General features: G+C 49.3%; 1 protein-coding gene across 2 annotated transcripts in view; it reads right to left on the bottom strand.

The window, feature by feature from the left end:
• LOC142245126 (putative methyltransferase DDB_G0268948) overlaps positions 1–24,220 on the bottom strand; it is a 179,006-nt gene that overhangs the window by 129,551 nt on the left and 25,235 nt on the right. Inside the window, exon 1 of one of the 2 annotated variants that reach the window (XM_075317483.1) lies at positions 7,230–7,297. The exons of the other annotated variant lie outside the window; for it this stretch is intronic. The gene's annotated coding sequence lies outside the window, so the exon portion shown is untranslated. Of the gene's footprint in view, positions 1–7,229; positions 7,298–24,220 lie in introns of those variants that run through there. 2 annotated transcript variants of the gene reach the window in all.

Here is a 24,220-nt window from a genome sequence, read left to right as displayed (position 1 = left end):
AAATCATATGAGGGCTAAAAGGAAAGAGTGTTTTAACTCCTTACCCACATCTAACGTACTATTACATTATGTACCAGCTCCCTGACTTTGATGCGGGCTTGCAATCCAAGCCTGCATCGTTCCCTGCAGATGATAGCTGTTTTATCTGTCGCTAACACGCACGGGGGATTTGGAGATCCACCAACGGAGGTTAATTTGACAAACGCCACTGTTAAACTCTGAGGGAAGTATTTAAAGGGAACCTGTCAGGTGCAATATTCACCCTGAACCATGAGCAGTTCTAGGTGCACATTGCTTATCCCTACCTAACAGTCCCTGTATCTAGTAGCATAGATAAAGAGATATTTAGATAAAGTATTTCTAAAGATCTTTTATCATATGCTAATGATGACAGAGAACGGTTGCAAGGCCGTTACTTCCCTTGGCTAGTCGGCTTTCTTAGCATGTAAGCACGCACCCTGTGGGAGTGCTAACATGCTAATGAAGGCATAGCATCAGAGGCATGGTTGATCTCACCGCACTCTGCTGCCATCACCTCCGATGCTGGATTTTGTCTCAGTGCGCATGATCAGAAGTCCCGGACTTCCAGATATGCATCCTATGAAGCCGGGTGTATGTGTGCCCACAGGGGCGTGCTTACATGCTAAGAGGGCTGACTAGCCAAGGGATCTAAAGCCCTTGTGACTAGTCCCTGGCCTCATCAACAGCAATTACTTGCAAAGTCAATATTGGCTAAGAAAATGAACTTTAACCCCCAAAACACATTTCAACAGCATTGCATTCCTGCCTTAAAAGGAGCAGCTAACATTGTTTTAGTGATTGTTCCATTAACACAGGTGTGGGTGTTGATGAGGATAGGGCTGGCGATCAATCAGTCATGATTAAGTAAGAATGACACCACTGGACACTTTAAAAGGAGGCTGGTGCTTGGTATCATTGTTTCTCTTCAGTTAACCATGGTTATCTCTAAAGAAACACGTGCAGCCATCATTGCTCTGCACAAAAATGGCCTAACAGGGAAGAGTATCGCAGCTACAAAGATTGCACCTCAGTCAACAATCTATCGCATCATCAAGAACTTCAAGGAGAGAGCTTCCCTTGTTGCCAAAAAGGCTCCAGGGCGCCCAAGAAGGACCAGCAAATGCCAGGACCGTATCTTAAAACTGTTTCAGCTGCGGGATCAGACTACCAGCAGTGCCGAGCTAGCTCAGCAATGGCAGCAGGCTGGTGTGAGTGCTTCTACACGCACTGTGAGGCAGATACTCTTTGAGCAAGGCCTGGTTTCAAGGAGTGCAGCAAAGAAGCCACTTCTCTCCAGAAAAAACATCAGGGACCGACTGATATTCTTCAAAAGGTACAGGGAGTGGACTGCTGAGGACTGGGGTAAAGTCATTTTCTCAGATGAATCCCTTTTAGATTGTTTGGGACATCTGGAACACAGCTTATTAGGAGAAGAAGAGGTGAGCGATACCACCAGTCTTGTCTCATGCCAACTGTTAAGCATCCTGAAACGATTCATGTGTGGGCTTGCTTCTCAGCCAAGGGAATCGGCTCACTCACAGTCTTGCCTAAAAACACAGCCATGAATAAAGAATGGTACCAGAATATCCTCCAAGAGCAACTTCTCCCAACTGTCCAAGAGCAGTTTGGCGCCCAACAATGCCTTTTCCAGCATGATGGAGCACCTTGTCATAAAGCAAAGGTGATCACTAAATGGCTCATGGAACAAAACATAGAGATTTTGGGTCCATGGCCTGGAAACTCCCCAGATCTTAATCCCATTGAGAACTTGTGGGCAATCATCAAGAGACGGGTGGACAAACAAAAACCAACAAATTCTGGCAAAATGCAAGCATTGCTTATGCAAGAATGGACAGCTATCAGTCAGGATTTGGTCCAGAAGTTGATTGAGAGCATGCCAGGGACAATTGCAGAGGTCCTGAAGAAGAACGGTCAACACTGCAAATATTGACTTGCTGCATTAACTCATTCTAACTGTCAAAATAACCTTTTGGTACTCATAATATGATTGCAATTATATTTCTGTATGTGATGTAAACATCAGACAAACACAATTAAAAACCAGAGGGCAACAGATAATGTGAAAATATAATTTTGGTGTCATTCTGAAAACCTTTGGCCATGACTGTAGATACAGGGACGGTTAGGCAGGGATTAGCAATATGCACCCAGAACTGCTCGTGGTTCGGGGTGCATATTGCACCTGACAGGTTCAACTGAATGCGCACCAGCAACTGTGCACGTCATTCCACATGTGTATTTTCCTGCCAAGAGGTGCAGATTTGGTGCAGAAATTTCTGCAACTAAATCTGCATTGTGTGCACATACACTAAGGGGACAAACAAATACAGTGAGAAGTAAATAAATAAAGTTTTAAAAAATATATAAAAGTTCAAATCAGCCCATTCCTGTATTAAAAATTAAGAAGTAAAAAAATAAACATATTTGGTATCGCTGCATTTGTAAGTTTGATCCATCAAAATATAAAATAAATTAATCCAATCAGTAAACAGCGTAACAAAAAAAAGGCCAAAAATGTTTTTAATAAGCTTCCACAACACAACATTTTTTAACAGGAGGCGCTCAAAACATCGTAACTACCATAAAATGATTTCAATAAAAACATTGACTCGATATGCAAAAAGAAGACAGGTACATATGCTGAAAATTTAAAACGTTATGGCTCTTAGAAAATTGTGACACAAGCGAAAAGTTATTTACCGTAATTATTTTTTTTTTACAAATTGCTGACTTTTTTCACCAGTTAAATAAAATAAAAACTATGCATGTTTGGTATCTGTAGAATCGTGCTGACCTGTACAATCATATTTCCAGGATTTTTTTACTGTAAAATTAACACTGTAAATAAAAAAAAAAACAACTGCGGAATTGCTTTTGTTTTTGCTACTTTGCCGGACTTCCCACTTTGCAGTACATCACTTGATGAAATAAAGGGGGCCATTCAAAAGTACAACTCATCCTGTAAAAAACAAGCCCTCACACGGCTAAGGAAAAATTAAAAAAAGTTATGGCTCTTGGAATAAGAGGAGGAAAAACCGTAATCACAAAAATGGAAAATCGGTGCGGAAGAGGTTAATGGATTACATTGCTAAACTGTGATAAAAAAATATGAATTGCGACACCACCCACATAGTCAGGGTATGTTCACGGAATGCAAATTTGCAGCGATCACTCTCTCCAGTTGCAGATTTGCATCAACTTGTGCTGCTAATTTCCCTTTAGGCAAATAATATTTTAATACATCTGCTCCTAGGTTTTGGTACATGCCACCTCCTGTGGTGATGTTTTGTCCTATAGACAGTTATAAATACTGTTCTTTGTTTTGCTTTTTTAATTTTTCATGTTTTTTACTCTTCACATGCAGATTTTGCTGTGGAACCACAGCGGATCTGCAACAAACTTAGCAGCATTGTAATTTATTGCAGATTTAAGCCTCCTCATTTATTGCAATTGGAAGTCGAAAATGGCATGCTGAGAAAAATCTCATCTACAATGAACAAAAAATATAAAAGCAACACTTGTTTTTGCTTTCAATTTTCATTAGCTGAACTCAAAGATCTAAGACTATTTTTATGTGCACATATGATGCCCTGGACTTGCCAGCTAGTCACAGGTAGGCCCTTGCATTACACCCGTCCCCTTAAAAAAGATAACAGCAGCCAACCTAAAAACCCTGTGTCACCCCTCTCAGGTCTTGACGTTCACACCCGGGGGTGGAACCAGGCGATTGGCTACGCCCACCGAGGAGTTCAGATAGCCTGAGGCGGGAAAAACACAAACAGATCAGTTTTGGAGGTGGAGAGCAGTAGCAAAGTGTAAACGTCTGTCAGGGATCTGGGTCGTAGCCCGGATACCCTGTGGCCAGGAGGCAGACGGTGGTTGCCGCCTGCAGGCTTCGGGAAGATGGCTGGTGGAACCGTAAGGGACCGGGACAGGGTAGTGGCCCGCCGGTACCGAACCGGGGAACCAACCGGAAACCGGAGCACCAGGAGGGGTACTCAGACCCAGAACGAGGTCCAGAAGCCACTGGACCATGTCGAATTTACTGATTGAGGTCTGGACCTTAGGTCCTTTCCCGTCCCAAGACCCGAAAGATGGCAATAGCGGGGGATAGAAAGCCACCACACAGGCAGAGAGATCCCACGGGCCAGCGCCTGCGGGCAAAATGGGCTCTCCCGACACATACACGCCGGGGAACGGACTCCCGTCGCTGAAGTGTAGGCAGTCAGAATCTACAAAAGAGGTGCAGGAGAAAGGCAGGGACCACCAACCTGGTGGGGGACCAGACGCAGCCGGCTGCGGGCACCGACCACCATCCTTTTTGGTTTACCAGAGACTCCGGTGTATCTGTCATAGTGAGTACAACAGTGCCATCCGGCCGTGCACCGCCCTGCACCGCCCAGCCACCACATCACTTCTCAAACGGGTCCCGGGGCCACCATTCCTGCCCACGGAGGGGTTAACATCTTGCTGCATTACCATCTCCCCAAGGTGCACTGTAATTGCAGCGGTGGTGTCTACACCTTCACCACGTCCCGTGGGTGGCGTCACGAACTCAAAACACGATTCCAGCCGTACACCTACCTAACCACCACCCCCATTGAGATTGCCAGCAACCCCTTGCAGAGCGACGTGACCCCCGGGTCCGGAGGTGCTCGAGCCACCCACTGAACGAACCCGGATCCGAGCGGCTTGGCTGCGGCTGAGCGCGGGGCGGTACACACAAAATGCCTTTTTCTTTCATATATTGTTTGCAAATGTGTCTAATCTGTTTTACTGAGCACTTCTCCTTTGCCGAGATAAGGCACCAGTGTGGAATATCAAGATACTGATTAGTCAGCATGATTATAGCACAGGTGTGCCTAAGGGGTACTTCTCACATAGCGAGATCACTAGCGAGATCGCTTCTGAGTCACGGTTTTTGTGACGCACCAGTGACCTCATTAGTGATCTCGCTGTGTGTGACACTGAGCAGCGACCTGGCCCCTGCTGTGAAATCGCTGCTCGTTACACACAGTGCTGGTTCATTTTTTGCTCGTTGCTCTCCCGCTATGAAGCACACATTGCTGTGTTTGACAGCAAGAGAGCAAAGATCTGAATGTGCAGGGAGCAAGGAGCCGGCATCTGGAAGCTGCGGACGCTGGTAACCAAGGTACACATCGGGTAACTAAGAGAAGTGCTTAGCTTGGTTACCCAATATTTACCTTGGTCACTAGCGTCCGCCGCTCTCAGGCTGTCAGTGCCGGCTCCTTGCACACATAGCAAGAGTACACATTGGGTAACTAAGCGAAGCGCTTTGCTTAGTAATCCGATGTGTATCCTGGCTACGAGTGCAGGGAGCCAGCGCTAAGCGGTGTGCGCTGGTAACCAGGGTAAATATTGGGTAACCAAGCAAAGCATTTTGCTTAGTTACCCAATATTTACCTTGGTTACCAAGCGCAGCATCGTTTCCACGAGTCGCTGCTGGCTGGTGGCTGGTCACTGGTCGCTGGTGAGATCTCCCTGATTGACAGCTTACCAGTGACCATGTAGCGATGCACCAGCGATCCTGACCAGGTCAGATTTCTGGTGGGATCGCTGGAGCGTCGCTTAAGTGTGACGGTACCCTTATTAGGCTGGCCACAATAAAAGATCACTCGAAAATATGCAGTTTTGGGGTGGTCTGGGTGCGGTTAGAACACCAGTATATTTTTGTATACTGTATATATTCCTTTCCCACTGCCTTTGCCCCACTCTCACTTGCCTATGAATGCTCCAATGAGGAGGTGTACCTGACATTGTTGTGTCATCCATCAATATATTATTCTATAAGCATATAGTATAGTCTGCGTTTGGTATCCACTTAATCTATAAAATATTTACTTAAGTGTATTGTAATTTTGCTACTTTACTGTTTGAGGCCTAAAACACACTTTCGCTTAAAAACCGTACGTGTCTCACGTTCCGTTTTTCGGGTCCGTGTTCCGTTTTTTATGGGCGTTTCTTCGGTACGTATGACATCCGTGTGATGGCGTATGCTTGCCGTGTGTGCGTGTGGAATGGCTGTGTATGCGTACATGTAATGTCCGTGTGAAATGATCCGTATATGAAGATCAATGTCGTTGATACATGTCGGCTGACAGCAGACAGAGTTACGCGATGAGAATGAACTCGGGTGAACTTCACCCGACTTCATTGTCATACCGCGGCTCTGTCTGGGTGTCGAGTACTGATTAGCGGTCACACGTGAAGGACTCACCGGTGACCGCTAATCCCCTGAGTGACTGAAGTGAGCAGCGCAATTTGCGATGCCATCACTCAGGCTACCCGCGGCCAGCTGGAGTCCTCCCCCCGAGACCGCAACTCACCTGTGACTTCATCGCTGTCACTTGGGCGACTTGCTTTCACAGTTGGAGGATCCAGCGGTGGCCGCAAGTTACCTGAGTGACATCATCGCTGATCGGGCTACTCATCTCAGTTGCTGCGTGGAGCTGACAGGTGCGGTGGTGTTCTTCTGCAGCTCCTGTCACCTTCATATAGCAGAGCTGGAAGCGACGCGGGACCTCCGTGGATTACGCCGGACATGGATGGGTTTTTGAGGCTTAATAAAGTGGTGAACGAGGGTATTTGTTAGTGTTTTTTATTGCAAATAAAGGATTTTTTGTTGTGTGTGTTTATTAATTTTAAATTACAGGTTAATCATTGGGGGTGTCTCATAGACGCCTGTAATGATTAATTTAGGACTTAGTGGCAGCTATGGGTTGCTGCCATTAACTCCTTATTACCCCGATTGCCAACGCACCAGGGCAAATCGGGAAGAGCTGGGTAGAGTTCCAGAACTATCGCATCTAATGGATGCGGCAATTCTGGGTGGCTGCTGGCTGATATTTTTAGGCTGCGGGGCTCCCCATAACGCGGAGCTCCCCATCCTGAGAATACCAGCCTTCAGCCGTATGGCTTTACCTAGGCTGGTATCAAAGTTGGGGGGACCGCACGTCGTTTTTTTTTATTTAATTAATTATTTATTTTACTGCACAATATATACCCGCCCACCGGCGGCTGTGATTGGTTGCAGTGAGACAGCTGTTACTCAGCATGTGGGCGTGTCTAACTGCAACCAATCATAGGCGCCTGTGGGCGGGGGAAGCAGGGAATAGTAGATTGATTAATGAGCGGCCGACATTTTCAAATTAATTGAAGCCGCGTACCTTTGGAACAGCTGTTCTTCACCGCACTGATGATCGGGGATCGGTGAGTATGCGACAGGGGAAGATACAGACCGAGCGCCAAAGGGATGATGACTGAGAACAGCAGAAAAAAAGGTAAGCAGACTGACATTTAACAAAAAAAAAACCCCGACATCGTTCGTTTAAAAACGCACACGGACGGTACGTGCTGAACACGGACATGCTACGTGTGCCGTCCGTGCAGGCATGGACCCATTGACTTTAGCGGGTCCGTGCCTGCGTGTTTACGGCCAAAAACGGACATGTTGACCGTGTGGAAAAACGCACGCACGTACTAACCACACGGACACACGTTCCGTGTGATTTTACGTGTGTGTGCCATCTACCATAGGGTAACATTGGTCAACGTGTCTCCGTTTCTCCGGTACGTGCAAAAACGTACCAAACACGTACCGGAGGCACGGATGTGTGTTGCAGGCCTGAGATGCATCCCTTTATATGTGTGTAGCATATGCTGTATATATATATATATATATATATATATATATATATATATATATATATATATATATACAGTTAGGTCCAGAAATATTTGGACAGTGACACAAGTTTTGTTATTTTAGCTGTTTACAAAAACATGTTCAGAAATACAATTATATATATAATATGGGCTGAAAGTGCACACTCCCAGCTGCAATATGAGAGTTTTCACATCCAAATCGGAGAAAGGGTTTAGGAATCATAGCTTTGTAATGCATAGCCTCCTCTTTTTAAAGGGACCAAAAGTAATTGGACAAGGGACTCTAAGGGCTGCAATTAACTCTGAAGGCGTCTCCCTCGTTAACCTGTAATCAATGAAGTAGTTAAAAGGTCTGGGGTTGATTACAGGTGTGTGGTTTTGCATTTGGAAGCTGTTGATGTGACCAGACAACATGCGGTCTAAGGAACTCTCAATTGAGGTGAAGCAGAACATCATGAGGCTGAAAACAAAGAAAAAATCCATCAGAGAGATAGCAGACATGCTTGGAGTAGCAAAATCAACAGTCGGGTACATTCTGAGAAAAAAGGAATTGACTGGTGAGCTTGGGAACTCAAAAAGGCCTGGGCATCCACGGATGACAACAGTGGTGGATGATCGCCGCATACTTTCTTTGGTGAAGAAGAACCCGTTCACAACATCAACTGAAGTCCAGAACACTCTCAGTGAAGTAGGTGTATCTGTCTCTAAGTCAACAGTAAAGAGAAGACTCCATGAAAGTAAATACAAAGGGTTCACATCTAGATGCAAACCATTCATCAATTCCAAAAATAGCCAGGCCAGAGTTAAATTTGCTGAAAAACACCTCATGAAGCCAGCTCAGTTCTGGAAAAATATTCTATGGACAGATGAGACCAAGATCAACCTGTACCAGAATGATGGGAAGAAAAAAGTTTGGAGAAGAAAGGGAACGGCACATGATCCAAGGCACACCACATCCTCTGTAAAACATGGTGGAGGCAACGTGATGGCATGGGCATGCATGGCTTTCAATGGCACTGGGTCACTTGTGTTTATTGATGACATAACAGCAGATAAGAGTAGCCGGATGAATTCTGAAGTGTACCGGGATATACTTTCAGCCCAGATTCAGCCAAATGCCGCAAAGTTGATCGGACGGCGCTTCATAGTACAGATGGACAATGACCCCAAGCATACAACCAAAGCTACCCAGGAGTTCATGAGTGCAAAAAAGTGGAACATTCTGCAATGGCCAAGTCAATCACCAGATCTTAACCCAATTGAGCATGCATTTCACTTGCTCAAATCCAGACTTAAGACGGAAAGACCCACAAACAAGCAAGACCTGAAGGCTGCGGCTGTAAAGGCCTGGCAAAGCATTAAGAAGGAGGAAACCCAGCGTTTGGTGATGTCCATGGGTTCCAGACTTAAGGCAGTGATTGCCTCCAAAGGATTCGCAACAAAATATTGAAAATAAAAATATTTTGTTTGGGTTTGGTTTATTTGTCCAATTACTTTTGACCTCCTAAAATGTGGAGTGTTTGTAAAGAAATGTGTACAATTCCTACAATTTCTATCAGATATTTTTGTTCAAACCTTCAAATTAAACGTTACAATCTGCACTTGAATTCTGTTGTAGAGGTTTCATTTCAAATCCAATGTGGTAGCATGCAGAGCCCAACTCGCAAAAATTGTGTCACTGTCCAAATATTTCTGGACCTAACTGTATATATATATAGATATATATATATATATCTATATATATATACATGTACTAGCTGTAGTACCAGGCGTCTCCCACACTGACTGTCTGTCTCCCTCTCTGTCTATCTGTCTCCCTCTCTGTCTCTGTCTGCCTCTCTCGCTATGTTTCTGTGTGTTTCTGTGTGTCTCTGAGTGTCTCTGTGTGTGTCTCTGTCTATCTTTGTGCCTCTGCGTCTGTCTCTGCTTCTGTGTGTCTCTGATTTTGTGTGTCTGTTTGTCTCTGTGTGTCTCTGTCTATGTTTGTCTCTGTGTCTGTTTTTGTGTGTCCGTGTGTCTCTATGTGTGTCTCTGTCTCTGTGTTGTCTGTCTCTCTCTGTGTCTGTCTGTCTATGTGTCTGTGTCTTTGTGTGTATCTGTGTCTCTGTCTATGTGTCTGTGTGTGTCTCTGTCTTTGTCTCTGTTTCACTCTGTCTCTGTGTGTCTCTGTCTCTGTTTGTCTTATGCATGTTTCTGTGTGTCTGTCTCTGTGTGTGTGTCTGTGTGTCTGTGTGTGTGCATCTCTGTGTGTGAGTCTCTGTATCAGTCTTTGTGTGTCTCTGTGTCTGTATGTGTCTCTGTGTGTCTTTGTCCCTGTATCAGTCTGTGTGTGTCTCTGTCTCCGTGTGTCTCAGTCTCTGTGTGTTTCTGTCTGTGTGTTTCTGTCTGTGTGTCTCTGTCTCTGTGTGTCTGTGTGTGTCTCTGTCTATGTGTTTCTCTGTGTTTTTGTCTGTGTGTGTCAGTCTGTGTGTATCTCTGTGTGTCTGTGTGTCTGTGTCTCTGTGTCTGCCTCTGTGTGTCTCTGTCTCTGTGTGTGTATGTCTCTTTGTGTGTGTGTCTCTGTTTCTATCAATATCATATTACCTCACATATAAGCTTCTTATACTAAAAATTTTCTTCGTTGCCTATAACAACCAATCACAGCTTCTATTACTGACTTGTAGCTCACAGCTCCATTGACTTTAATGTAAGCAGGTTTTTTTGGTGAATAACTCTGTAAAGCGCAAGGTTACATTTCCCCCTCAAAACATAGTCTATGACGTTCCCTGAGTCAAATGAAGTGTCTGTGCAAAATGTTGTGATTGTAAATGTGATGGTGCGGATTCCTTTAGCGAGGACACACACAAACACACATACCCTCAGCTTTATATATTACTAGCTGTAGTACCCGGGTGTTGCCCGGGATAGTAACTATCTCTCTTCGAGTTCCTGTCTATCTCTGTCTGTCTCTCTCTGTGTGTCTGTCTCTGTCTGTATCAGTTTCTCTGTCTGTCTCTGTATCAGTCTCTCTGTCTATCTGTCTCTATCTCTGTGTCTCTATCTCTGTGTCTCTCTCTTTCTTTGTATAAGGATAAGGCTGCACATCAAACTTAGATAATGGTATAATGCCTCTCTCTTTCTCTGTGTCTGTCTGTCTCTTTCCCCGTCTGTCTCTTTCCCAGTCTGTCTCTTTCCCAGTCTGTCTCTTTCCAGGTCTGTCTCTTTCCAGGTCTGTCTCTTTCCAGGTCTGTCTCTTTGCCCGTCTGTCTCTTTGCCCGTCTATCTCTTTGCCCGTCTGTCTCTTTCCAGGGCTGTCTCTTCCCAGGGCTGTCTCTTCCCAGGGCTGTCTCTTTACAGGTCTGTCTCTTTACAGGTCTGTCTCTTTCCCTGTCTGTCTCTTTCCCCGTCTGTCTCTTTCCCCGTCTGTCTCTTTCCCAGTCTGTCTCTTTCCCAGTCTGTCTCTTTCCCCATATGTCTCTTTCCAGGTCTGTCTCTTTCCAGGTCTGTCTCTTTGCCCGTCTGTCTCTTTGCCCGTCTGTCTCTTTGCCCGTCTATCTCTTTGCCCGTCTATCTCTTTGCCCGTCTGTCTCTTCCCAGGGCTGTCTCTTTCCAGGGCTGTCTCTTTACAGGTCTGTCTCTTTACAGGTCTGTCTCTTTCCCTGTCTGTCTCTTTCCCCTTCTGTCTCTTTCCCCGGTCTGTCTCTTTCCCAGTCTGTCTCTTTCCCAGTCTGTCTCTTTGCCCGGCTGTCTCTTTGCCCGGCTGTCTCTTTCCAGGGCTGTCTCTTTCCAGGGCTGTCTCTTTCCCCGTCTGTCTCTTTCCAGGTCTGTCTCTTTGCCTGTCTGTCTCTTTGCCTGGCTGTCTCTTTCCAGGGCTGTCTCTTTCCAGGGCTGTCTCTTTCACCATTTGTCTCTTTGCCCGTCTGTCTCTTAGCCTGTATGTCTCTTTCCAGGGCTGTCTCTTTACAGGTCTGTTTCTTTACAGGTCTGTCTCTTTCCCTGTCTGTCTCTTTCCCCATCTGTCTCTTTTCCAGTCTGTCTCTTTCCCGGTCTGTCTCTTTCCCAGTCTGTCTCTTTGCTCGGATTTCTCTTTGCCCGGCTGTCTCTTTGCCCGGCTGTCTCTTTTCAGGGTTGTCTCTTTCCAGGGCTGTCTCTTTCCAGGGCTGTCTCTTTCCAGGTTTGTCTCTTTCCAGGTCTGTCTCTTTGCCCATCTGTCTCTTTGCCCGTCTGTCTCTTTGCCTGGCTGTTTCTTTCCAGGGCTGTCTCTTTCCAGGGCTGTCTCTTTCCAGGGCTGTCTCTTTCCAGGGCTGTCTCTTTCACCGCTTGTCTCTTTGCCAGGCTGTCTCTTTGCCCGGCTGTCTCTTTGCCCGGCTGTTTCTTTCCAGGGCTGTCTCTTTCCAGGGCTGTCTCTTTCCCCATCTGTCTCTTTCCCCTTCTGTCTCTTTGCCCGGATGTCTCTTTGCCCAGCTGTCTCTTTCCTGGGCTGTCTCTTTCCAGGGCTGTCTCTTTGCCCGTCTGTCTCTTTGCCCGTCTGTCTCTTTGCCTGGCTGTCTCTTTCCAGGGCTGTCTCTTTCACCATTTGTCTCTTTGCCCGTCTGTCTCTTTGCCTGTATGTCTCTTTCCAGGACTGTCTCTTTACAGGTCTGTCTCTTTACAGGTCTGTCTCTTTCCTCGTCTGTCTCTTTCCCCTTCTGTCTCTTTCCCAGTCTGTCTCTTTCCCGGTCTGTCTCTTTCCCAGTCTGTCTCTTTGCCCGGCTTTCTCTTTACCCGGCTTTCTCTTTGCCCGGCTGTCTCTTTGCCCGGCTGTCTCTTTCCAGGATTGTCTCTTTCCAGGGCTGTCTCTTTCCAGGGCTGTCTCTTTTCCCGTCTGTCTCTTCCAGGGCTGTCTCTTTGCCTGTCTGTCTCTTTGCCCAGCTGTCTCTTTCCAGGGCTGTCTCTTTCCAGGGCTGTCTCTTTCACCATTTGTCTCTTTGCCCGTCTGTCTCTTAGCCTGTATGTCTCTTTCCAGGGCTGTCTCTTTACAGGTCTGTCTCTTTCCCTGTCTGTCTCTTTCCCCATCTGTCTCTTTTCCAGTCTGTCTCTTTGCCCGGCTGTCTCTTTGCCCGGCTGTCTCTTTGCCCGGCTGTCTCTTTTCAGGGTTGTCTCTTTCCAGGGCTGTCTCTTTCCAGGGTTGTCTCTTTCCAGGGCTGTCTCTTTTCCCATCTGTCCCTTTGCCCGTCTGTCTCTTTGCCTGGCTGTTTCTTTCCAGGGCTGTCTCTTTCCAGGGCTGTCTCTTTCCAGGGCTGTCTCTTTCACCGCTTGTCTCTTTCACCGCTTGTCTCTTTGCCCGGCTGTCTCTTTGCCCGGCTATCTCTTTGCCCGGCTGTTTCTTTCCAGGGCTGTCTCTTTCCAGGGCTGTCTCTTTCCAGGGCTGTCTCTTTCACCATTTGTCTCTTTGCCTGGCTGTCTCTTTGCCCGGCTGTCTCTTTGCCCGGCTGTTTCTTTCCAGGGCTGTCTCTTTCCAGGGCTGTCTCTTTCCCCATCTGTCTCTTTCCCCTTCTGTCTCTTTGCCCGGCTGTCTCTTTGCCCGGTTGTCTCTTTCCAGGGCTGTCTCTTTGCCCGTCTGTCTCTTTGCCCGTCTGTCTCTTTGCCCGGCTGTCTCTTTCCAGGGCTGTCTCTTTCACCATTTGTCTCTTTGCCCGTCTGTCTCTTTGCCTGTATGTCTCTTTCCAGGGCTGTCTCTTTGCAGGTCTGTCTCTTTACAGGTCTGTCTCTTTCCTCGTCTGTCTCTTTCCCCTTCTGTCTCTTTCCCAGTCTGTCTCTTTCCCGGTCTGTCTCTTTCCCAGTCTGTCTCTTTGCCCGGCTTTCTCTTTACCCGGCTGTCTCTTTGCCCGGCTGTCTCTTTGCCCGGCTGTCTCTTTCCAGGATTGTCTCTTTCCAGGGCTGTCTCTTTCCAGGGCTGTCTCTTTTCCCGTCTGTCTCTTCCAGGGCTGTCTCTTTCCAGGTCTGTCTCTTTCCAGGTCTGTCTCTTTGCCCATCTGTCTCTTTGCCCATCTGTCTCTTTGCCTGGCTGTCTCTTTGCCCGGATGTTTCTTTCCAGGGCTGTCTCTTTCCAGGGCTGTCTCTTTCACCGCTTGTCTCTTTGCCCGGCTGTCTCTTTGCCCGTCTGTCTCTTTGCCCGTCTGTCTCTTTCCAAGGCTACCTCTTTCCAAAGCTGTCTCTTTGCCCGGGCTGTCTCTTTGCCCAGCTATCTCTTTCCCCGTCTGTCTCTTTGCCCATCTGTCTCTTTGCCCGTCTGTCTCTTTGCCCGTCTGTCTCTTTGCCCGTCTGTCTCTTTTCCCATCTGTCTCTTTGCCCGTCTGTCTCTTTGCCCGTCTGTCTCTTTGCCCGTCTGTCTCTGTCTCTATCTCTCTGTCTCTTTCCCTGTCTGTCTCTGTCTGTGTCTCTGTCTGTCTGTCTTTTTCTGTCTCTCACTCACAAATAAGTTTCTTATACTAACAGTTTATTTTGTTCCTATAGCAATCACTGACAGTTGCTATTAATAGCCCGTATCTCCCAGATCCATTCAGATTAATGGAGGCAGGATTTTTGAGAGTAACTTTAAAGCGTAGGGTTAATTTTTCCTGTCAAAACATAGTCTATGACGTTCTCTAGGTCACATGGGACGTCTGTGCAAAATTTCCTGATTGTAAATGCGACGGTGTGGATTCCTTTAGCGGATATACACATACATCCACACATACATCCACACATACATCCACACATACATCCACACATACATCCACACATACATCCACACATACATCCACACATACATCCACACATACATCCACACATACATCCACACATACATACACACATACATCCACACATACATCCACACATACATCCACACATACATCCACACATACATACACACATACATCCACACATACATCCACACATACATACACACATACATCCACACATACATCCACACATACATCCACACATACATACACACATACATCCACACATACATCCACACATACATACACAGAGCTTTATATATCTAATATATAAAGTTGAATGTCTGTATGTGTGTATGTCCGGGATTGGCATCTGCAGATACAGCCACAAAATTTTGCACACTCACACGTCTGGACCCCGAAAGCGTCATAGGCTTTGTTGTGAGGTGAAATTTTAACCCTGCGCGTTGCAATTTACCAATCAATTTTGCCCCTATCTACATAATAGGGAAAAAGTGAAACGAAAAGTGTATCCGCACTGTTGCATTTACAATCACGAAATTTTGCACAGACACCTCATGTGACCCAGGGAACGTCGTAGACTATGTTTGGACAGGAAAATTTAACCCCGCGCTTTACAGTTACTCTCCAAAAAACATGCCTCCATTAAAGTAAATGGATCCTGGAACTACAGGTTATTAGTAGGAACTGTGATTGGTTGCTATAGGAACAAAAGACATTCATAGTATAAGAAGCTTATATGTGAGGTAATAAGTTATCGGTGGGGAGACGAATAGAGAGAGACAGACAGAGAAAGAGATAGACAGGAAAGAGACAGAGAGATAGAGACAGACAGGGACAGAGACAGACCTGGAAAGAAACAGACCTGGAAAGAAACAGACCTGGAAATAGACAAACCTGGAAAGAGACAGATGGGGAAAGAGACAGACAGACATGCAGACAGGGACAGAGAAAGGCAGACAGGGAAGGAGGAGACAGCCAGAGAGACAGACAAAGATAGATGGGGAAAGACACAGACCTTGATATAGACAGACGGGGAAAGAGACAGAGAAATAGAGACAGACAAGGAAAGAGACAGACAGAGACAAGCAGACAGGGAAAGACAGGAAAAAACACAGACAAAGAGACGGGGAGACAGACGGGGAAAGAGACAGACCTGGGAAAGAGACAGATGGGGAAAGAAATAGAGAGATAGAGACATACAAAGAGAGACACAGACAGAGACAGGCAGACGGGGAAAGAGACAGATGGGGAAAGAGACAGACGGGGAAAGAGACAGACCTGGGAAAAAGACAGATGGGGAAAGAAATAGAGAGATAGAGACATACAAAGAAAGACACAGACAGAGACAGGCAGACGGGGAAAGAGACAGACGGGGAAAGAGACAGACGGGGAAAGAGACAGACGGGGAAAGAGGCAGACGGGGAAAGAGGCAGACGGGGAAAGAGGCAGACGGGGAAAGAGGCAGACGGGGAAAGAGGCAGACGGGGAAAGAGGCAGACGGGGAAAGAGGCAGACGGGGGAAAAGACAGGCCTGGAAAGAGGCAGACCTGGAAAGAAGCAGACCTGGAAAGAGGCAAACCTGGAAAGAGATACCTGAAAAGAGACAGACCTGGAAAGAGACAGACGGAGCACATTACTTGGCCAATTTAGTTAAATCTGTGTGGAATATCTGTGGTGTTGAAATATATGTTGTAAAATGCTTCTATTAGCTTCGTTTTTGCATTTTAATAATTACATTTCTATCTATTTGTTTTGTGGTTTTTGTGTGCACAATACATTTTTGCTAATACATTCTATTTTGTTAACAGAATTTATTAACCCGGGCGAAGCCGGGCAGTACAGCTAGTTAGATATATATACATATAGTATTCACAGTATATATATATATATATATATATATATATATATATATATATATATATACGCACACAGACACACACACACACACACACACACACAGGCGAGCAAAAGGGTAACAGAGTTTTGAATTTCTGACTCAATATCTCACCATCCACTACAGCTTCGAATGTGAAACTACTTTAATTTTACAGACAATCATCTTTTCTATCTCATACATTAATTTGACTTGTAACTATTTAGCATATGATTTGTTATGCAGATTCTTGTCATGTCACTGCACTGTTACTATTTTGCTCCTAAATATTTAAATGTTAACTATTTTGTTATTATTTTGTAAGTCCACCTTTTGCTTTCAACACTGCCAAATCCTTCTGGGCACGCTCTCGATCAGATTCAAACATGTCTAGACCGAAATGTGATCCCAAGTCTCTTCTATATGTTCCCAATGTTGGTACTTAGGGGTGCTTCACACACAGCGAGATCGCTGCTGAGTCACGGTTTTTGTGACCTCATTAGCGATCTCGCTGTGTGTGACACTGAGCAGCGATCTGGCCCCTGCTGTGAGATCGCTGCTCGTTACACACAGCCCTGGTTCGTTTTTTTATTGTTGCTCTCCCGCTGATAAGCACACATGCTGTGTGTGACAGCGAGAGAGCAACAATCCTGAATGTGCAGGGAGCAGGAGCCGGCGTCTGACAGCCTGCGGTAAGCTGTAACCAAGGTAAACATCGGGTAACCAAGGTGGTTACCCGATATTTACCTTCGTTACCAGCTTCCGCAGCTCTCACGCTGCCAGTGCCGGCTCCTGCTCCCTGCACACACTAAGCTAAGCGGTGTGCGCTGGTAACTAATGTAAACATCGGGTAACCATACCCGATGTTTACATTAGTTACCAGTGTCCGCAGCTTCCAGACGCCGGCTCCGTGCAAGTGCAGCGTCGCTTGCACGTTGCTTCTGGCTGGGGGCTGGTCACTGGTCGCTGGTGAGATCTGCCTGTTTGACAGCTCACCAACGACCATGTAGCGACGCAGCAGCGATCCTGACCAGGTCAGATCACTGGTCGGATCGCTGCTGCTTTGCTAAAGTGTGAAGGTACCCTTAAAGGTAAGGTGTCGCGGATTTATATAATCCAAACAATGATTACTTGTAAGATAACATGCAGTTATAATGTTATCTTGCTTTAAATAAAGATGTCTTTCAGTTTTTATAATCCTGGAAAGCTGGCAATGGTTGCTGCCATTTTACATTCCAAGTTCTAGCACGACAGTGCAGGCTCGATTTACAGCACCTCATGGCCATAGGCGATAGTGGTTGGATTCCGACCCCATTAGTTCTATTACAACTGTCCTGCTGTGAAATGGTAACGCTTGTGTGGGCTGCTCAATTCACAGCGTGTGTGTGTTCAGCCGCTATTTTTCTATAGCCCACACTTTGGGCTGGGCTGCATTTTTCCCCTACTGCCAAGATCTGAAAGAGCAAGCAGTACCATCCTAACAGATCCTAGAACAGCGCCGTTACCGACAGCAGCGGTGGATTTCCGTCTCCAATGACACCCCCTCCCCCCACTCTACCCAGCCCAGCTCTCCCCCCAACGCCGGCATGCATGCAGCAGAGCTGTGTGTGTGTTTGTTTGTGTGCGTGTGCATGCAGAGCATGTGAGTACCGGCACCCCTCCCCCCGCTGCCGCTGCTACCGTCTCCAATGACACTCCCCCGCTCCCCTCTGCTCTCCTTGCTGCATCCGTTGCGGGCGTGCATGCAACGCAGTGCGTGAGTACCGGCGCCCCTCCCCCGTCACTGTGTATCTAATCCTCTCCTATGTGATACTGTATGCTGAGTTGCTGTATCTAAACCTATCCTGTGTGATACTGTCTGCTGAGCTGTGTATCTAATCCTGTCGTGTATGGTACTGTCTGCTGAGCTGTGTATCCAATCCTCTCCTGTGTGATACTGTCTGCTGAGCTGTGTTTCTAATCCTATCCTGTGTGATACTGTCTGCTGAGTTGCTGTATCTAATCCTATCCTGTGTGATATTGTCTGCTGAACCATGCATCTAATCATGTCCTATGAGATACTGTCTGCTGAGCCTTGTATCTAATCATGTCCTATGTGATACTGTCTGCTAAGTCGTGTATCTAATCCTGTTCTATGTGATACTGTCTGCTGAGCTGTGAATCCAATCCTATCCTGTGTGATACTGTCTGCTGAGCCGTGTATCTTATCCTCTCCTGTGTGATACTGCCTGCTGAGCTGTATCTAATTGTTGTGCCCCGGGGCAGCCGAGCTGCTCGGATTCAAGCGGTCCGTGGCTCGAGGGGTCCCGGGGCACCGTCGAACAGTTTTAAATGAAAAATAAAAATAAAATAAAAAAGTCCGACTACGACACTCGCGGTTTGCGGCCAGGGATGGTAGGGCCGCCGCTGCAGGTTCCCGCTGGGGATGATGGATGGGGGCAGCGTGGATGGTGGAGCCCTCTGCGAGCAGGGCTTTTCCCCAAGGGTAGGTGATGGGTTAATATGGATGTGCGCTGCAATGAAGCAGTCCAGACAAAGAGGGCAGTTTAATGGTTTTTTACTCACTGTATTTACGCCCTGGGGACGTAAGGAATCCCAGGTGCGCCCGTGTCTCTGATGGCTGTGCCTGCCGACCTGATGCCACTCTCCACCTTTGCACTCTGGTGTATGTGGGTCCCATACCTCCCAACTTTTAAAGAAGGAAAAGAGCGACAAAGTTTGCGGCGCGCATATTAGGCCACGCCCCCTAACCACACCCATTTCACAGTCACGCCCATATACACTCCCCATCCACACCCATTCAGCATGGACACGCAGGCAGCCGGCGGGCCTCCAGCATGGACACGCAGGCAGCCGGCGGGCCTCCAGCATGGACACGCAGGCAGCCGGCGGGCCTCCAGCATGGACACGCAGGCAGCCGGCGGGCCTCCAGCATGGACACGCAGGCAGCCGGCGGGCCTCCAGCATGGACATGCAGGCAGCCGGCGGGCCTCCAGCATGGACACGCAGGCAGCCGGCGGGCCTCCAGCATGGAAACGCAGGCAGCCGGCGGGCCTCCAGCATGGACATGCAGGCAGCCGGCGGGCCTCCAGCATGGACACGCAGGCAGACAGGCGACGGGCCGCCGCACAGAGAGGCGGCCAGCCGCCCGCACAGAGAGGCGGCGGGCCGCTCGCACAGAGAGGCGGCCGTCCACCGTAGAGACAGGCGGCCGTCCACCCGCACAGAGAGGCGGCGGGCCGCCCGCACAATGAGGTGGCGGGCCGCTCGCACAGACAGGCGGCGGGGGGTGCCCGCACAGACAGGCGGCGGGCCGCCGCACAGAGAGGCGGCGGGCCGCCCGCACAGAGAAGTGGCCGTCCACCGCAGAGACAGGCGGCCGTCCACCCGCACAGAGAGGCGGCCGGCCGCCCGCACAATGAGGCGGCGGGCCGCCCGCACAGAGAGGCTCCGGCCGGGAGGGGAGGGGAGGGGAATCAGCGCTGGGGAGATTCTACATACCTTAGCAGCAGCACAGAGCAGACAGAGACTAGTTTCGGGCAGCGCGCTCCTCTCTGTTATGCCACGTCACGTGTTAGGATGGTAGGAGGGAAAAGCAGGGAGGCGGGGAGAGAGTGGGTGGGCGGAGCCTGGGAGACGGCCGTCCCGCCCGTGGCAACGGGACAAACAATGCAAAGCGTGATAGTCCCGCTGTATCCGGGACGGTTGGGAGGTATGCACTCACTCTGCTCTGTCCTCCTGCACTCACTCTGCTCTGTCCTCCTGCACTCACTCTGCTCTGTCCTCCTGCACTCACTCTGCTCTGTCCTCCTGCACTCACTCTGCTCTGTCCTCCTGCACTCACTATGCTCTGTCCTCCTGCACTGACTCTGCACTGTCCTCTTGCACTCACTCTGCACTGTCCTCCTGCACTCACTCTGCACTGTCCTCCTGCACTCACTCTGCACTGACTCTGCTCTGTCCTCCTGCACTCACTCTGAACTATCCTCCTGCACTGACTCTGCTCTGTCCTCCTGCACTGACTCTGCTCTGTCCTCCTGCACTGACTCTGCTCTGTCCTCCTGCACTGACTCTGCACTATCCTCCTGCACTCACATTGCTCTCTCCCTGCTGCTGCTCTTACCTCAGTTGCAGAACAAACGAAGCAGCCGCTGTGGAGAGTCGGTCACATGTGAGGATCCTGGGCAGAAGAGGCAGGCAAAGGGGGCGTGGCCAGCATAGAGCGAGCAGCAGGAGGGGACAAGGAAGACATCCCGAGGAGTGTATGTGTCCAGCATTCAGAGGGGGTGTGAACAATAGCAAGCGGCGTGCCCACCAGCATAGATGCCATGGAAGGCATCCAGAGAGTGTGGCCTGCATCCGGAGGGGGCGTGGTCGGCAGAGTGCGGGGGCGTGGCAGCTGCCTCTCACTACAATGCGGGATTATGGAGCTCCCGGGCGTGAGAACGGGACTAGACTATAAAATCGGGGCTGTCCCGCTGTATCTGGGACGGTTGGGAGGTATGGGGTCCTCCCTGACGTGGAGCACTTGGAGGTCCTCCTCACGTAACGCCCCTGTAAACGGGTCGTTACAGGGTATTAAATGTTACCCCATTTTTCCTGGGCAGGAGGAAGAAGGGTCCCCACAACACACACTAACATCACACTGGCAGGAAGGAGTTAACAGCATTTGCAGCATGAAGTTTGTTCTGATTCCATGACTCATCCTGTCTCATTAATGAGCAGGTGGCTGGACACAGGCAGGTCCCCATGACAACCAAGGGGAGGGGGGCCTGAAGGAGTGAGTTTAGTGCAGAGCACACAGAAGTTATGGGCAGAACGTCAGAGGCTGCAACGGAGAGCAGACGTCCAGAGAACTTCTCCTGTTGAGGAGATGCCACGAGACCAGGGCTGATAACACCTAGAGGAGGGGAATGGAGCTGAGGACTGGGGTTCCCTGGAGAAAGTTGTACCCGGTGGCGGTTGGTGTTGTACGCTACCGGGGATGAGAGAGACAGAGAGGCGGCGAGTTCCCAAGATGCTCTATGCCACGGGGACGGCACTAACGCACCGAAAGGGAGAGACCCCCAGAACACCTCACCGGACACCCCTTCCTCCTACCTGCCCGGGACCGACCAAAGGCTACAGGCGGCGAGGACCAGCACCCGGGTGCGATGTGAAACGGACTTTAAATAAAGAACAACTGGAACCGCACACCGTGACTGCTGTGAGTAATGCCGCCGCCCTGTGCCCCTGGTGTCCCTGAGGACTGTTGCCCTGGGTCTCATTAACCTCCTGGGGCTCCCCCGCTCCACCCGTGGGGAGCGATTCCATCCGGCTGCCCGTTACACCTGCCCCGGAGAGAGATCGCGCAGCGGCGGCTTAACACCTGGCCGCAAACCACGGGTGGCGCTGCAAGCACCCCCCGTCCCCGTCCCGTTTCCTGGGGAAGAGCGATGGCAAGCCCCCCTCCAGGGACCCCGTTACCCTCCTTTCATCCCCCTTGTAACACCGGACTGACGGTCGGACTTTCCTTTTATTGAAACCCGCCGGGGGTCATGGAAGCCGGGTCGGGCCACTCACAGCCTGACCCCGAATACCACCGGCCCGGTGACCGTGCGAGCCCTGCAAGCCCCGGCGTGGGCGTTTCACTCATGTCTAGGTCCTGCTGCAGGCAGCATGGACTATTTAAGGGAATATTTCCCGGTCCCCTCTTTGTTGTGTACCACCACGGGGCTCGGCCGCAGCCAAGCCGCTCGGATCCGGGCTCGTCGGTGGGTGCCTCGAGTGCCTCCGGACCCGGGGGTCTTGTCACTCTGAAGGGAGGCTGGCGCTATGTGAGGGGTTTTGGTGGGGAGGTTCACGGCCGGAGCCGTGGTTTTGGGTTTAAGTTTGTGACGCCACCCACGGGTTGTGGTGAGTGTGGACACCACCGCTGCCATTGACTAGGCTCCCGGGAACGGAATTGCACAGCCAGGTGTTGACCCCTCCGTGGGTAGGGGGATGATGGTCCCAGGGCCCGGTTGTTGGGATTAGGATGTGGGGGTGCGGGCGTGTTGGCGCGATGCGAGGCGGTGCGCGGCCCGAGGGCACTGTTGTACTCACTATGACAGATACACCGGAGTCTCTGGTAAACCAAAAAGATGGTGGTCGGTGCCCGCAGCCGGCTGTGTCTGGTCCCCCACCCGGTTGGGTGGTCCCCGCCTTTCTCCTGCACCTCTTTTGTAGATATTGACTGCCTGCGTTTCCGCGATGGGAGTCCGCTCCCCGGCTTTGTATGTGTCGGGAGAGCCCATTTGCCTGCAGACGCTGGCCCGTGGGATCTCTCTGCCTGAGCGGTGGCTTTCTATCCCCCTCGTTGGGCTGTTGTCTTCAGTCAGGACTTGGTTGGGAAAGAATCTAAGGTCCAGAACCCAATCAGTGAATTTGACTCGGTCTAGTGGCTTCTGGGCCTCGTTCTGGGTCTGAGTACCCCTCCTGGTGCTCCGGTTTCCAGTTGGTTCCCCAGTTCGGTACCGGCGGGCCACCACCCTGTCCCGGTCCCTTACAGTTCCACCAGCCGTCTTCCCGGCTCCTGCAGGCGGCAACCACCGTCTGCCTCCTGGCCACAGGGTATCCAGGCTACGACCCAGATCCCTGACAGACGTTTTTCCTTCTAGACTACTCTCCTCTCCTCCCTAACTTCATCTGCTTGCTTTTCCCGCCTCAGGCTATCTGAACTCCTCGGTGGGCATGGCTAACCACCTGGCTCCGCCCCCTGGTGTGAACGTCAAAGCCTGAGAGGGGTGACTCAGGGTTTTTAGGTTGGCTGCTGTTACCTTTTTAGGGGACTGGTGTTTGTGCAAGGGCCTGTCTGTGACTACCTGGCTAGTCCAGGGTGTCACAGCTGCTGATGCCTTGGACGTTAGTGGTGGCAGATGAGTCCTGAAAACCCACCCGCCTGGCAGAGTTAACAGATGGCTTGAAGTCGTGGTCTGTTCTTGGATCTGCAACCCGTGGCCTGCAGAGTACTGTGAGCCCTGGATGTCCACCCCACAGGATCCCTCTGTCCTTGGAGCTTGCTCTCTCGCTCTGCAGCTACTTTCCTCCCCTAAATGGTTGATTTTTCTCCTCAGGTCTTTGCAGTGTCTTTACTACCACTCCGCCGACTTACTTACTCTTCACTTTCCTTTCTGTTTCCTTCCACTTTCTTTGTGTCTCAAGAGTCTCTGGTCTGTCTTGACATCTTTCTTACTACTCCTCTCCTCACATGCTACTACTTCCTTCCTCCTAAACTCCATTGTCTGGTCTCTTCCTCCCAGTTGGCTGCCTGTTATCTAACAGTGCCCAGTGTTACCTAACAGTGTTATCTAACTGTCATCTGGCTAGATGAGGCTCCCAGCCAGGTACAGCAAGTGTAAATGTCCTGGTGTGCTAGTGTGTGTGTAGTGACTGGCACAGTCATGTAGGACCCTACCTGTTACCTTGTTTTTGTGACACCTGGTTACCGCAGGGGCGTCACATAATCCTGAACAGTTAGTGATATTATCCACCTCTGAAATTACTGGGCAGTGGGTGCCTATTTAAAAGGACATATACTTCAGATGTGGTCGTGTGAAGTGGAAGGTCCAGCAGAAAAATGAAGAAGCCACTAGACAGCTGAACTATAAAAGGAAAGCGCAGAGTTTGGAGGAATATATCGTCCAAATACCCTGTGCTCTGATGGGGAGAGTCATCGGAAAAACTGGACGAGTCATGCAAGACATGGTAGTGGTGAGATTGAGAATCCCTGATGATAATGAGAACAAGATACCCCAGGAAGCTGGTATGGTTCCGTTCGTCGGTGTCGGGACTGTAAAGAGTCTTGGAAACTTGCGAAGTCTTTTTGAATAACGGGTGAACTATATGTGTGACATGGAGCAGTTGAGGCAAGAAAAACTGAAAATTGAGGAGC

This window comes from Anomaloglossus baeobatrachus, chromosome 7, assembly GCF_048569485.1.
Source record: "Anomaloglossus baeobatrachus isolate aAnoBae1 chromosome 7, aAnoBae1.hap1, whole genome shotgun sequence".
Classification (NCBI taxonomy): Eukaryota; Metazoa; Chordata; class Amphibia; order Anura; family Aromobatidae; genus Anomaloglossus; species Anomaloglossus baeobatrachus.
Note: the sequence above shows the minus strand (reverse complement) of the source record. Positions and strands in the feature narration are given on the sequence as shown.